This window comes from Narcine bancroftii, chromosome 9 (assembly GCF_036971445.1).
Source record: "Narcine bancroftii isolate sNarBan1 chromosome 9, sNarBan1.hap1, whole genome shotgun sequence".
NCBI classification, from domain to species: domain Eukaryota; kingdom Metazoa; phylum Chordata; class Chondrichthyes; order Torpediniformes; family Narcinidae; genus Narcine; species Narcine bancroftii.
The window spans coordinates 10,526,308-10,541,509 of record NC_091477.1 but is presented as its reverse complement, the minus strand read 5'-3'; the positions used below and the strand labels follow the sequence as shown (position 1 = coordinate 10,541,509).

Here is a 15,202-nt window from a genome sequence, read left to right as displayed (position 1 = left end):
TAAATGCAACTTGTTTTCGCTGAGCCGGCTTTAATGCGAGGTTGCACCTTAAAAAGGCCTTTTGACTAATGTGTACAATCCCCTTACAAAATGTTTGCCTCCCTCTTCTTTCTGAATTGAGACATTCAGTGAAGAATATCGGTCTCTCGACGAAGCAATCAGGGTTAAATACCTGAGAATGATCCGTGTGAAATTATCAGTCGATATTTTTGCCCCACCACCTGACAGACGTGATCTTCTGAAGAGGTGACTCTAATAAACTAAAGGAAGTTTCCAATTGGCTGATGAAAGGTAAAGCAATTGCAGAGGCTGAAATCTGAAACAATCTGAAAGTGTAGCGGTTAGTGCAATGCTCTTACAGCGCCAATGGCCAGGGTTCGTATCTGACACTGTCTGTAAGGAGTTTGTATGTTTTCCCTGTGTCTGCTTGGGTTTCCTCCAGGTGCTCCCGTTTCTTCCTATGTATGGGGTTACAGATCAATTGTGAGTAATTGGGCAGTAGGGACTCGTGGGCTTCTAATCACCTTCTAATCTGTTGAGTTCAGTCACAATTCCTTTTTTGATCGCAAATATTACTGCCCTTGGCTTAAAGAACTTGGGTTTTGCTTCCTGTTCCACTTGTAATTTGACCTGGACTCCCTGAACTTTTCCCAGATTCTTCCCAAAAACCATCTGGTACTTTTGAAGTAGCTGTTGCAGTTTTGATTTTTTTAAAAATCATCCACAGTTTGTACATTCTTCACCACACTACTTGCCTTCCAATCAAGTTGGACGTGTGCCAACCAATCTCTTCCAAACAAGGTGAATCCTTTGGTAACTAAAATATGAAGGGGTAATCCTTTCTTTGTCTGTCCCTTATACTCAATGTCCACTTTACATTTCTCTACCACTTTAACTTTCTCTCCTGTTATTATCTTTAACACAATGTCGGACTGTTTCATTTTAAGTTTGGGCCGTAATTTTTCTTTCAGATCTTTCGCCATTAATGACACAGCAGCTCCCTGTGTCGAGTTCCATGTGGACCAGTTCATTGTTAATTTTAATATGAACAAGAATTTTTGACGTGCGATTACACTACTGATGTACATTAATGCTTATGTCCCATCATCCTCGGAGTCACTCTGGTACTCTGGCTCACAGCTACATACAAAATGTGCCGGGGGTGTAGGTCAATCAGGTGTAATTGGACAGCATGAACTCGTGGGCTGAAATGGCCTGTAACTATGCTGTATGTCTAAATTAAATTAAACTAGAACTTACGACATTTACCATGGAGTTTTTAACTTCGATTTGTTTTTTTTTCCTTCTGTGATCATCTTTCTATTTCTTTTCTTTCTGTCTTGAACACTTTGACTTGATGAGTTTCACATTGTCACAAAATCCTTAGCATTTTTGTAATAACAGTTATCAGGGCTGTGGTTATTTCTCCCACAATGGAAGCATTTTTGTTGGACCATTCTCTTCACCACGTGCTCCCCCTGTATAATATCAATGATAAATCGGCCCATTTCAAAACTCAATGCTATCTCATAGGCGGACTTGACATCTTTGTTGGGCCTGGTAGTCCACCAATCTGTCTCTCGAAGCCTCTTCCAAGAAGTTATCAAAACTACATGTCTCAGCCAACTTGTGCAATTCGGCCAACCTTTGGCTAACTGTTTCACCACCCTTTTGCTCTCTGGTACAAAATTTGTATCTTTCAGCGATGACTATTAGTTTTGGGGACAGATTATCTCCAACAAGGTCACATAACTCTTTATAAGACTTGGTATTTGGTTTTACCAGTGCCAATAGTCATGATCAGACGATATGATCTGTTTCCCACCTCGCTTAAAAACAGTGCCTGTTATTTTATTGCAGGTTTCAGTATCCCTCACGTCATGGGCAATGCAGTACATATCGAACCCTATCTACATAATTATACCAGTCTCCCATTTCTCTATATTCCCCAAAGTGCCCTTCTGCCATTTTCACTACTTATAATTTAGTAACAAAGTAAATCCGCTACGCCAGTGCTGATGAACATGTGCTTTCGTCCCGTTGCAGCTTGACCTTGTCCTGTTCGTCATTTTCGCCACAAAATTCTCACCTTCAACATCCTCTTCACTCAAAATCCTGTAGATTCTGTTGTCCAGAGTGTCGAATTTTTTGTTTTGATCCTTGACGCCAATTCTGTTGTTTATTTCTCTTAATCGCCTTTAAGAATTAAAATAAATAAGAATAAAACAAAAGGTAAAATATATACATGTTCAAAATTGTAAAAGTAAATGTCCTCTAAAGTAACACATAAACCTTTGGTGAAAATGGGAGCCAGCAGAGGGCCTTGGTCGTGCTTTGCTGGTAGCAGCTGTTTGAATAAAGTTGTGTGAAACAGCAATGGTGTCACCCAGGATGAAGTGTTGGTTGATGCTGCTCGCTGTTGGGTTGACTTTCTGAAAGTGTCTCCTTATCCTGCTTAGTAAGAGTTGCCTGGGTCAGTGGCTTTATCTGTAAACTTGTTGTGGGTGGAAGGCTTAATTATCTATAATGTTATTGTTTGTCTGTCAGGCGGATCGATGGAGGGGGAGGAACCTGCAGATGTTAAATGTTTTCAAAGAATGTGACTGAAAATAAAGTCAAATCTTTGAGGTTTATCTATTCATGCAAGTGAGGTTTGTTCAGTGTAACTACAGTACAGTATTATGGCCTTTTGTTTTTTTTAAACTGTTCATTTTTAATGCAGGTGTATTAGATAGGCATTGTAAAAGTAAGTCTCAAGCAACTGGAAAATACACTTACCGTAAATGGAATCTACCAATTCACATAGGTGCTAGATACCAGGGGTTTTAACTGTATCTGGTAGAGATATATAAAACAATGAGGGATCTGGACCCTGTGGATTAAGTGGAAGTGAAACGTGCAAGTCTGTAGATGCTGTGAAGTTAGTAAAAAGACAGACATGCTGGAGGACCTTAGCAGGTCTTGCAGAGTCCATAGGAGGTAATGATAGATATCCAACGTTTTGGGCCTGAGCCCTGCCTCAAGGTTCTTGAAATCTTTGAAAAATGATTTAGCGGGAAGCTGTTCCCATGAGTCAAGGGATTGAGGTGTAGAGGTCACAGGAATACAATAAAGGAGAAAAGAGTGGTTACATGAGAGAAAACGTTTTCTAAGGTGCTGGTGTCTGGAATGTACTGTCTGCAGATGTGGTGGAGACAGGTTCCATTATGGCCTTCAAGGGGAAAATTGAATAAATATAGAGGTGAGGAGAATGTCCATGTTGATGGAGAAAGAGCCTCTGGAAGGGAACTAGTATGGTCTTGATGGCCAAATGGCCCCCTTCTGTGCTGCAACCATTTTACAATCCTATAAGATAGCTGGTTAGCTGGTCAACATGGAATATTTACCTTGTTAGGTCGGCAATGACTCTGATCAACTGAGGGTGCCAGCTGCACCTTCAAATTGACCTAGTGAAGACCAGGCAAATGACTTTAAAATGTATTTCCTGGCCTCTTTACTTCAGATTTCAACAGACCTTTGTTCATTTCATCATATTCCAATCCAGAAATTATTTCAAAAGTAGTATCTGCGTTTATGAAAATTTTGCTAATAGTCAAACGAATCTATCTGAGCAAATCTCAGGGTGGATAATCAAAACCAAAAGTACATTGAAATATGGCATAAGCACTCGCACTTCCTTCGTGAGTTTACCAGAGGGAATAATCATAGCATGTTATATCTTTTGCTTCTGATCTGTTCTCCAGAAGAACCTATTCTCTAGTTTATGTGTTTCTAAGAAAAGGTGATCAGAAAACTTTCAGAGGGAACAAAGCTGATGCTGGAAGAAGAGAGAAGAAACAAGACAGGTGCTAACTGTGAACTTATCTCCATCTCTTCTCCCAGTCATGCTGGTTTACACAGAGATCCCATTTAATTGGCGTGTGAATGATCCGTGTTTAAAGCCAGATTGGGTCATTCACACTGAACCAAGAAAAGTCAGGTCGAAACACATCAGCTCTAATACTACCTTCCTTAGTGGGTAATACGCAGGATGAAAATTACCCCCGCCCCATCCTACATTCATTGTGTTCTCACAGGTAAGTGAAGCGGTTAATTTCTGTCTTTTAACAGCTGTGTAAAAAGGGTATAATACTCTTCAAGTCCCAAGGTTTTGGGAAGGGCAGACTTCTAAAAAAAACATAGAATTAAAATGGATCAATTTTTCAGAAATGTTAAAAAGTAATCTCGAAGTTAGGTAAAGCTAAAGACCAATGTCTGTAGTTCAACAAAAACCCTGAAAGGTATGCTCATTCCATGAAATTTTAGATTTCTTTTAATGATTCACAAGCAGATCCTTATTTTTTTTTGATAACTCTTTCTGGAGCAATTCTCTTTACATTTACCATCAAATGTTGAGCGGCCACACCACTATGGCTGTTATCAGTATTACCCTGAATGCTGGGGGTAAGAATTGGGAACATTTAACTTTACTTCTGAACATTATCAAGTTAAACTCTACTCTTGGGTCTTAACTCCCATCAATTCCCATTCACCATTAGAACATAATCACAATCTTTTCTTCCCTCTTTCATCAGCCAGAAGGTACACAAACTTGAAACCATGAACCTTCAGATTCAAAGACAGTTTCTTCTCTGGTGTTATCAGAACCTTTAATGGACCTTCCATTGGTAAGAGATGATGCCCCAGTACTGTTTAACTGTATGTCCTGCACTCAGTCCATATAACATTATACCTTGTTCTTGATTTACAATGGCACTAAACTCTATACATTTATCACAGTGGTAAAGCACAAAAATCTGCAGACACCGTGATTGAAGTAAAAACACAATTTGCTGGAAAAACTCAGCAAGTCAAACTTTATATTGCAAAGATAAAAATACTTAACCAATGTTTCGAGCTTGACCCCTTTCTTCATCAAAGGGGTGATTTGGTGAAGAGGAGTACCTGTACTTAATAAGTATTGTCAGTGACCTGAAATGTTGACTGATTATTTCAACCCATGGATGCTGCCTGACCTGATGAGTTCAACAATTTACGATTATTTGAGTCTGAACAGTAGAGATAAGGAACAAAAATTTACGCCCGTGAACGACACCTTGACCCTGTTGTGTTCTGAATCAGGCTGTACCTTGTACTACAAGTTCAGGAGTAAGGCACGACATAATTATGTCCCTGAATGAGCAATCCAGGGCTAAGATTATTGATGGCTGCTATGCCCTTTAAATTCATTTGATAAATAAATTTTGAATAAATAATGATGATATCATGAAACTACTGGATGTTTATCATTATCAACTGGTGAGCTGAAGTCTTTTGGGGAAGGAATCTTCACAGGTGTGTTTGTGACCTCTGAATAGCCTGGCGATCCTTTGCCTTCAAATGATTTGTTACAAATGCAAACCGTCCTGTGTAAGACTTGTATAAAGATCTTGAGGAAATTATAATGTAAAGGTTTCTCTTGTCTGCTCTTCCCTTGACAGTATCAACTCTATCTTATTTCTCTACTCTTTCCCCATTGAAGAACTTCAAATTCCTGGGTGTCAACATCTCTGAGGATCTGTTCCAGAGCCTCCATCTCAAAGTAATAACAAAGAAGGCTCACCAACAGCTATACTTTGTGAAGAATTTGAGGAGGTTCGGTATGACACTGAAGAAGATTGAAAACTTCTACAGGTGTACTGCGGAGAGCATTCTGACTGATTACATCACTGTCTGGTGCGGAGGTGCCAACACACAGGACAGAAAAAAACTCCAGAGGGTGTTAACTCAGCCTATGACATCACAGGCACCAGCCTTCACTCCTTCGAGGACTTCTACAAGAGAAAGCAGCCTCTATCTTCAAGGACCCCCACCACCCAGGCCATGCCCTCTCTATTTTCTGCTACCATCAAGAAAAAGGTACAGGGGGCTGAAGCCAAGCACTCAGTGCAAAGGACAGCTTCTTCCCCTCAGCCATCAGATTCTTGAATGGACAATGAACCACAGACACTACCTCACTAATTTTTTTTCTTGCACTATTTTATGCATTTTGTAATGAGGTTTATAAAAATGGTTGCGCTGTGATGCTGCCATTAAACAATGAATTTCATGTCGTGTTCATGACAATAAATTCTCTGATTTATTTCAAAAATCCATTTTTATTTATATATTCAATTCCTTTATCAAGTAACAGTACAGGTTCTGCCTCAACCAAGCAGTAAATCTTCGATTAATCCATTACTTTCTTGAGTCAGGCAAGCTGATGGACAGGTTAGATGTTCTCCTTGGACAAAAGAAATGAGCAAATGTAGGAGCAGGAATTGGCCATTCTGCCCCACATATTGGCTTGACATTAAAAAAAATCTGACTTTCTACCGCATATTCCTTTATCGACCCATATTCCTTGGGACTCCCCCATTATTATTTGTGACAACTTATGGTGAGTAAATTGAACAACGAAGGTCCTGTGTTGCACCATCGTCGACACTTCTCAAGTACAGTGAAACCCCTGTTATCCAGAATTCAAGCAACCGGCAAAAAAAATCATGGAAAATAAATACGTAAAAAATACGGAAGTGTAAAATTGGCAGGTCTCACCATTAATTCACCAATCATGCAATATTCACTCTCAAGCAACTGTAAAATTCCCTTATCAGGCATCAACCAATCCCCATATTGCCGGATACTCATACTTCTGGATGTAAAACGTTTTAAAGGGTACATTGACATGAAAACTCATAATAGAAATAACTGTCCGTAATGAGAATGGAAATGAAAAGGCAAGATTCAAATTCAAATGCCAGAGAGCAAGAGGAAGAGATTGAGTCTTGTGGGCATCTTCTGCAAGAGCTGGAGCAATGAACCATCTTCACACTTGGCCCTTGCTGCTGGAACAAAGTGGGTGTATCAGCCTTGTTCTCACTCTTTGTTATTTAATTCCATTGAAGTCAATTAATGGAACATGCGGCATGCACAGTCTAATCTTCAACATCTTTATCATCAGCGATGCAAGGCAAATTCCTCCCACTATTCTTCTGAGATAAAGAGATAATTTCAACCGACGTCACTGGGTTCAACAGGTTATCTACTTTTTTCAATGCGGAAGAATTAGTCCATCATTTTTAAAAAAGAATTGCGGTCTCCTAGTCCCACTTAAGTGACCATTATCACAAAGAATCACGGGTCTGTGATAGAGGAGCGCAGCAAAGGTCAACTAGATTGATTTCTGAGGTGGGATTAAAAAGTCTGTAAAAACAATGCTGGAGGGAAAAAAAACCCCTGGAAGGATTCTATTTCTTTCTCTCAATTTCTCCATCTCCGCTTCTAATGTTCCAGTCCAGGTCATCTAAATGTCCACCTTCTTCCACAAAAGTGGATTTCCCTCCATCACCAGCCCTCATCCCCATCTCCTGCTCATCTGCCCTGGCCCTCTCTGCCCCCTGATGTAACAAACACAGGATTCTCCTCATCCTTACCGACCAACCCACCAGCCTCCACAACCAACATTATATCCTCCATAATTTCCGCTACTAGACACCTGCTCTCTCAATTTCTCCATCTCCGCTGCTAATGTTCCAGTCCAGGTCATCTAAATGACCACCTTCTTCCACAAAAGTGGATTTCCCTCCATCACCAGCCCTCATCCCCATTTCCTGCTCATCTGCCTTGGCCCTCTCTGCCCCCTGATGTAACAAACACAGGATTCTCCTCATCCTTACCGACCAACCCACCAGCCTCCACAACCAACATTATATCCTCCATAATTTCCGCTACTAGACACCTGCTCTTCTCCCTTCCCCTCGTCCTCCCTCCCCACCAATTGCTCCCCCGGCACCTTCTCCTGTGCCACACACACACCTACACTTCATTCAGGGCCACAAATAGTCCTATCAAGTGAAGATATAAAGTGGCCAGCCACTTTAATTCCATGCCCCCCCTCTCCCATGCTCATGTCTGTCCCTGCCCTCATGTACAAGACCACCCATAAGTTGGAGGAACAACACTCGACTTCTCCATTTGGGCACTCTCTAACTGGATGGTGTTAACATTGACTTCTCTGGTTTCTGTTAGCCTACTCTGTTCTTCATTCCTTCCCTTTCCCTTCTTTCCTCCAGCTCTCCACCCTCTTCCCAGTCCATTCACAGACCCATCCCCCCTCCCCTTGCTATCTGGTGTGTTCTCTCTCTCTTATCCACCTATTACCTCATGCTTTGACCTCCCCCCAATCATTTTGTTCAGGCACCTGTCAACATTTTTCCATACCTTGATGAAGAGTTCAAGCCTGAAACGTTGGTTATGTACCTTTATCTTTGTTATATAAAGTACACTGTTTGACCTGCTGATTTTCTCCAGCTTTGTGTTTTTATTTCAACCAGGGGGTGTCTGCAGTCTTTCGTGTTTTATTTTTATTAAATAGACTCTCTTGAATTTAGAAAATGAAAGGTAATCTCAATGCAACGTATAACATTTTGACAGAGTAAATGGGGGCCAGGGGTATTCAGAATCAAATTACATTTATTGTCACATGAAAAGTCTATCTAGCCAGCCCATCTAGACACAAGTACAGCTCAATAAAATACTGAGAGTAAAGTTACAGAGAGAGATCAGTTCGCAGTAAGAACAACATTATTAGACAAGTGTGAGGTTGTGGGAAAGTGTCCCTGAACCTGGTGGTCCATGATGCCACACTCTTCAATCTTCTCAACAGGATGAAGAAGAGTGTGGCAGGTATGGATTGAGTCCTTTTATATATTGGCTGCTTTGCTGAGGTATAGATGGAGTTGATGGAAGGGAGGGAGAGTGGTGTAATGTTTGAGTTGTGTTCATAATTTTCTACAGTTTCCTGCAGCCTTGGGTGCAGTGATACATCCTGATAAGATGCTCTTGAAAGATGTAGCTCTCAAAGTTGCTGAGGGACACTGGGGAAATCCAACTTCTTGCTCGTTCCCGAGAAAGAGGTTGGTATATCTTCCTGCCCATCACTTTGATGTGGTTGATCCAGGATGTTGGAGATATTTACTCTTAAATTTGTCTACTATCTCCATCTCATCATCACTGATGAAGACAGGAAGAGCTAATCATTGACTTTTTATTTCTGAAGTGAATAACTAGCTCAGTCTTACTGACATTGAGGTTGTTGTCCCAACACCAAGCCACCAGACTCTTTCTCTTTTCTATATTCTGTCTTGTCATTGTTTGAGATCCGGCCTATAACGGTGGTATCATCTACAAATCTGTACATGGAGTTTAAGTGGTGATTGGCCATGGGTGTATAGTGAATCCACATCCTTCCTGGCCATTACCTGAAGATGATCATAGAGGAGATGCTGTCTTCAATCTTCACTGCTTTCAGCCTGCCTGAGAAGAAGTCAAGGATCCAGATGCAGAGGGGACTGTTGATATTAAGGTTCTGCAGTTTGGAGTTGACTTTATTTGGGGTATGATAAAGTTGTAGTTGATGAATGGGTATCCTGAGTGTCCAGATGTTCCCAAGATTGAGATGAGTGCAAAGTATTTGCTATGGCCCTGCTGCATAGAGGGCATTCTGGTGGGTCAAGGCAGGCTGGGAGGCTGGAGATAATGTGAACAATGACCAGCCTCTCGAGGCACTTCACCATGGTGGATATCAGAGGCATTGAGCCCTCACCATTAAAGCCTGTTATTTTGTCCTTCTGTGGTACCAGGATGATAGTGGTCTTCTGAAAGCAGGTAGGACATTCAGCCTGTTCCAGTGAAGGGCAAACTTCTCTGTGAATACTTTTGCCAGCTGGTCAGTGCTCATTCTCAGGACAAGTCATTTTCCTTGGATTCATTCTCAGAAAGGCAGATCTGACATTGGCTGCCCCGCGGACATGATGTTGTACTGGTGGGATCCATTGGCTCACTGCCCTCCTGTTCAAAGTAATCATTGCATTATTTAAACTTGTACCCTGCCATTGAAGGATATTTGAGGTTCAGCTGAGACTCAAGCTTGGTACTGCCCCTTGGCATCTTTAATGACCTTGTGGAGATGAAACCTATTTTGGGTTGGGTGACTTAAAATCCTCAGTCTTAGGGTTTCAGGAGTAAGTGGACCTTTCTAACTAGCGTTTACAATCAAAGTAGATTTATTTATTTTAAATGGGCTGTCCTATTTAACCCTTTGGACTCCAGCCAATTTTAACCTTTCATACTATTTACTCCAGCATGGGTCCATATCAGAGTTAGTTGATCTGTTCAGTCTCTGATACCACATTATATCTGGCCAGTCACTGTATTGTTCATACCCTATATAATCCTGAATACTCAAACAATCATTTTGAATGTTCTTTTCTTGTTGTGGAACTTGGTGAAGCATCTGTTTTTACCCGAACCTTTGAAAAGATGCACTTTGCAGTATGAACACCAGTACGAACCACCCGATGGTTGGGTATAAAACTAGTCCCAGAAAACTGGGACACGGAGTCCAACGGGCTAATCTTTGGAATTACTCCTGAGAAGGACATGGAGACTCAGATGCAGGTACATTTGGGGCAGATATAAAAGGGCACAACTCACATCAGAATTAAGAGGGAACGTGAAAGATCTACCAGTTTATAGGTGCAATAGAGGCTGGTAGCTGGTATGTAACTCCCTCCTACCAGCCCTTAACCAAACCTTACCTCACAGGGCCTCAATCCAAAATATTGATTTAAATCTTTTGTGTCCACCAATGCTGCCCGACCTGCTGAATTCTTCCAGTGTTCTGTTTTTTTTTAGATTCCACCTCTTGTAGCTTCCTTAGTCTTCTGGTCTCGATAGTTACCTGAGAAAAGATCATAGATATCAAATTTAAACACATCTTCCCAGGTTCTTTTCTACGTCCCACAACATTGACATAGATCCTAGTGCTCTGGTGTGAATTTATCTGCTAAATGCAGTATGAAGGGGATGGTCTCCAATTTTCCAGAATTTCTCAACCTTCACAAAACATAAACAACCCCAGAGTTTTATCCATTGAACTCCATTGCCTTGGCTTTAAGCGCTCAAGTTTCTGTGACACAAGCGGAAAACAAGAATGCGGAACTTTCACAAGTGTGATATATACATTTCCATCCTCAGCTTTAAGGTCGATTAAGTTAAATTTTGAATGGTCTCGGGATACAAAATCCACAGATTTGGAATAAGTTAACAACAAGTCTTAAGAAAAACATTTATTCAAAATATGGAATGAAATCCATATTGAGAGAGGAATTAAAAATGATCAGTTACCAAAAATGTTGTTAAAACAAAATCAACTTCTTCCATTTACTTTGAACAATTCTTTATTTGATAATTGGTATCATAAAGGTATCCAGAGGATAAAAGATTTTTTTTAGGATTAAAAAAAACTTTTGATCAATTAAAAGATAAATACAATATACATAACAATACAATTTTTGCATATTATCAATTAAAATCATATTTAAAAAAAGAAAGTGGGAACAGATTCGAGGCTTCCAAAATGGAGTCAATTTGAAAATATAATAACAGATAGATTTATGTTCAAGAAATGTATTACTAATATGTATATAAAATTACAAGAAACCACAAAGGAAGAAAAGATTTATATAAATCAAAAATGTGATGGGAGAAAGATTTAAATATATAAATTCAAGAGGAAATATGGTCAAAATTGTGTCAAGCAAGTGTTAATGCCAGATACCAAATGGTTCAATATAATTTTCTCCATCAATTATATTATACTCCATATAACTTAAATGGACTTAACCCTAATTACTCTAATAAATGTTTTCGATGGACAAAAGAAATGGGGACTTTGTTTTTTTACGTTCAGTGTGGTCTTGTGAAAAAGTGGAAAGAAAGGTTTTAGAACGATTTGAGTCTATTATTAGGACAAATTATGAAGATAAAGTTACAAAAGGAGTCAAGAATTTTTTTTAATTTGGGGATATTTATGAAAAGGATGTACAACTGAAATTGAATAAATGGCAAGAAATTTTTAAAAAAATATAGCAACAGCAGTTATAAAGAAATGTATAGGGCTAACATGGAAAGTTGATAATGAAGTATTATTAAGTAGGTGGCATTGTGAAATGCAAAATTGTAGACCTTTTGAAAAAATTACATATTGTTTAAGGAACTGTGTTAAAAATTTTTATAGTATTTGGAAGCCATATATGGATTTTAAGAATAAGTTTCTGTCCACCTCTTCCATCTTATCCACCCCTCTCAAATAGAAATTAATAATAATAATTAATGAACATATATATATAGTAGTAGGCGTTTCTTTCTTGTCCCTCTTTTTTCATACTTTTGTGAGGGAGGGGTGTTAGGGAGAAAATTTAAAGTTTTTTTTGATATGATCAAACGATCAATATTGTATTCTTTGAATTTTTTTTGTTTGCATTGATACAAATGATAAATAAAATTTTCAAAAAAAAGTCTTAAGAAAGCAGCCTCTTATCCACCACCCAGGCCATGCCCTCTTCACGCTGTTACCATCAGGAAGGAGGTGCAAGAGCCTGAACACGAGTACTCATCGGCACAGGGTCAGCTTCTTCCCGGCTGCCATCATGTTTCTGAATAGACAATGAACCAGAGACAGTGCCTCACTTTCTCCGATTTCTTGCACTATTTTGAAATGTAATTTGGAGCAATGTCTGCACTCTCAATACTGCCGCAGGACCACAAATTCCATGACATGTTCAATTAATTAAGTTCTGATTCTGAATATAACGGAGCGAATAAAATAAAAATATAAGAAAATCTAATAAAATGTCCTAAATATTCCTTAAGAATAATAAATAATTTTAAAAGATGATCTAAATATTGCTTGAGTGAGAGGTTAAAAATTTCCCCAAAGACACGTTCAACTTTAATCGATAAACCTGAACTCATCTACTGCTGTGCTAACGTCCTCTTTGTGGATAATCACTCAAGGAAGAAGGTGTTCACTATCAAAGAGAAGAGGAAGAAAAGGGGAACAAGATCACTTCTCACTTCCAGGTAACTCTAAATTCACAATGCCTTAAAGAGTTGGAGAAAAGGTTTAGGGAGAACAGATGGAACAACACAATAAACGGAATTCCTAGCTGCCCCCAAGAAAACGTGGAGCTGCCAGTGAAGCCAAAGAAAATTACAGAGCAAAAACAAAACTCATGTCAAACCCCAGCAGGTGCAGGGGCTGCTAAAGAAGCAGAGGAAAGATGCTAGAAAGAAAAGGATTGTAATCCCTGAGCTCATTGGCTTGCAATGGGTTCTGTTAAGGAGGTTTTAAAATGTTCTTCCTTTGTAACCTCATACCACCCTCCCACCAACCCCCCCCCCCCCCCCCCCTACAGCCTTTTATCCTATCGTCTACATTTCTTCAAATTCTGGATTCCTGGTTTCAAATTAATTTGAAAGCTGCTTAGCTTTAGAATTTTCTCCCTAAGCCTTTTCTCCAACTCTATAAGGCATTGTGAATTTCCTTGAAGAAGTCTTTGGCTATCCCCAACTATGTTTAGAATTTTCCTGTGAAAACTCTTGCTACATTATATTTCGCTGCATACATTCACTTGGTTGCAAATAAGAAAAGTAAGTGGTTTTGTAGCTCACTTTATTTTCCTTTGGTTTCTTTAGTCTTTATTGCAGGATGAAGTCAAGAAGTGAACTCAAGTCGAACAAGGTAAAAATTCTAATGGTTCACCACTCGGAGGGAAGAAATTCCTCCTCACTTCAGTTCTGAATAGTCTACCCTTTATTCTGAGAATGTGAATCCGGGGTTTAACCTCTTCAGCCAGGGGGAAAATGTCTCCTTACACCCGGCCTGCTGAGCCCTGTGAGAATTTCTTATCTCCAAATTCGGAGAATACTTGAGTGCAACACTATCACAGTATCAGTAACCCGGGTTCGAATCTGGAATGAATGTTAGCATACAAGGAACGATTGATGGCTCTTGGACTGTACTCAGTACAGAAGGATGAGAGGGGACCTCGTGGAGGCATTTTGAATGTTGAAAGGACTGGACAGAGTAAATGTGGCAAGGATATTTTCCACTTTAAAACAGAGATGCAGACAAATGTCTTTAGTCTGAGGGTCGTGAGTCTATGGAACTTGTTGCACAGGTGGCTGTGGAAGCAAGGTCGTTGGGTATATTTAAGGCAGAGATTGACAGGCATTTGATTAGTCAGGGCATGAAGGGTTACAGAGAGAAGGCTGGGGAATGGGGCTGAGTGGGAATATGATTAAAATGGCAGAGCAGACTCGATGGCCCAATGGGCCTATTTCCACTCCTACATCTTGTGAAATTGACTTGCACTGTGAATACCTGGGACTTCACGATGCTGCCTAACATGCATTGTGTCATGGGTTAAGGGTGAAAGGTGAGATGTTTAAAGGGAGTGGTGAGAGTGTGGAATCAGCTGTCACCTGAAGTGGTGAATGCAGGATTAATTTTGAAAAATTGGATTGGTACAAGGATGGGAGGGTTATGGAGGGCTATGGTCCAAGTACAGGTTAGTGGGACCAGGCAGAATAATAGTTTGGCTGTAATGTTCTATTGTCTAACCAATATGATCTCCCTCTACCTGTCTGTGGATCCAAACCTAATTTTGAAACTGAAAAAAAAATCCAGAAGAGGTGCAAACCTGTGGAAATTGTGTCAAAACTGTAGACTTGTCTCCACAAATAGTTCCGCATCCCTGAATGTTTCCTTAAAACATTCATCTACTCCTTAATGTAACGTATATTCTCGGTAACCACTTCTAACCCTACATACCTCTAAATTTCATTAGAAAAATATTTCTTCTGTAGTGAGCTGCACTGATCCACAAGCAAACCAGGTCATGTAGATGACATCACAATGGTCCTGGCGGGAGCCGCCAAAAAGTATCATGGGAGTGGTGCTGATTCACTCTTGGAGAGTTCCACTAAAGTCAATCACTCACAGCTTCTGTGTGGTTTTTTCTTTTGTTTACTGTGCAGCCCACCGACCACAGTGGTGACCCCGACGGTCCAAAACGGTATTTTGGATCCCATGATGAACAACACAAATGCACAGAAAACACTTTCACTGAAGCTGCCAACTTTTTGGACCTCACAGCCGCTAGTCTGGTTCGAACAGGCTGAGGCCCTGTTTCAGGTCAGGCAGATCACTGCAGACTCCACAAATAAATTACTACATGGTCAGTTCGCTTGACCCAACTTCTGAACGAATCATCAACTTCTTCCATCAGCCATTGGCCACTGACAGGTATGAGGCAATTAAGGCTCTCCTTATCCA

General features: G+C 40.1%; 1 long non-coding RNA gene across 2 annotated transcripts; it reads right to left on the bottom strand.

The window, feature by feature from the left end:
• Positions 1-2,115: 2,115 nt before the first annotated feature.
• Positions 2,116-14,939, bottom strand: LOC138742821 (uncharacterized). Of its 2 annotated transcripts, none has more exons than XR_011344430.1 (3): positions 14,699-14,939; positions 10,620-10,762; positions 2,116-2,196 (listed from the first exon to the last, which is right to left on the bottom strand). It is a non-coding gene; the product is annotated as an uncharacterized lncRNA (long non-coding RNA). The 2 variants fall into 2 exon arrangements; XR_011344431.1 differs by lacking the exon at positions 2,116-2,196 and adding an exon at positions 8,508-9,870.
• Positions 14,940-15,202: the final 263 nt, after the last annotated feature.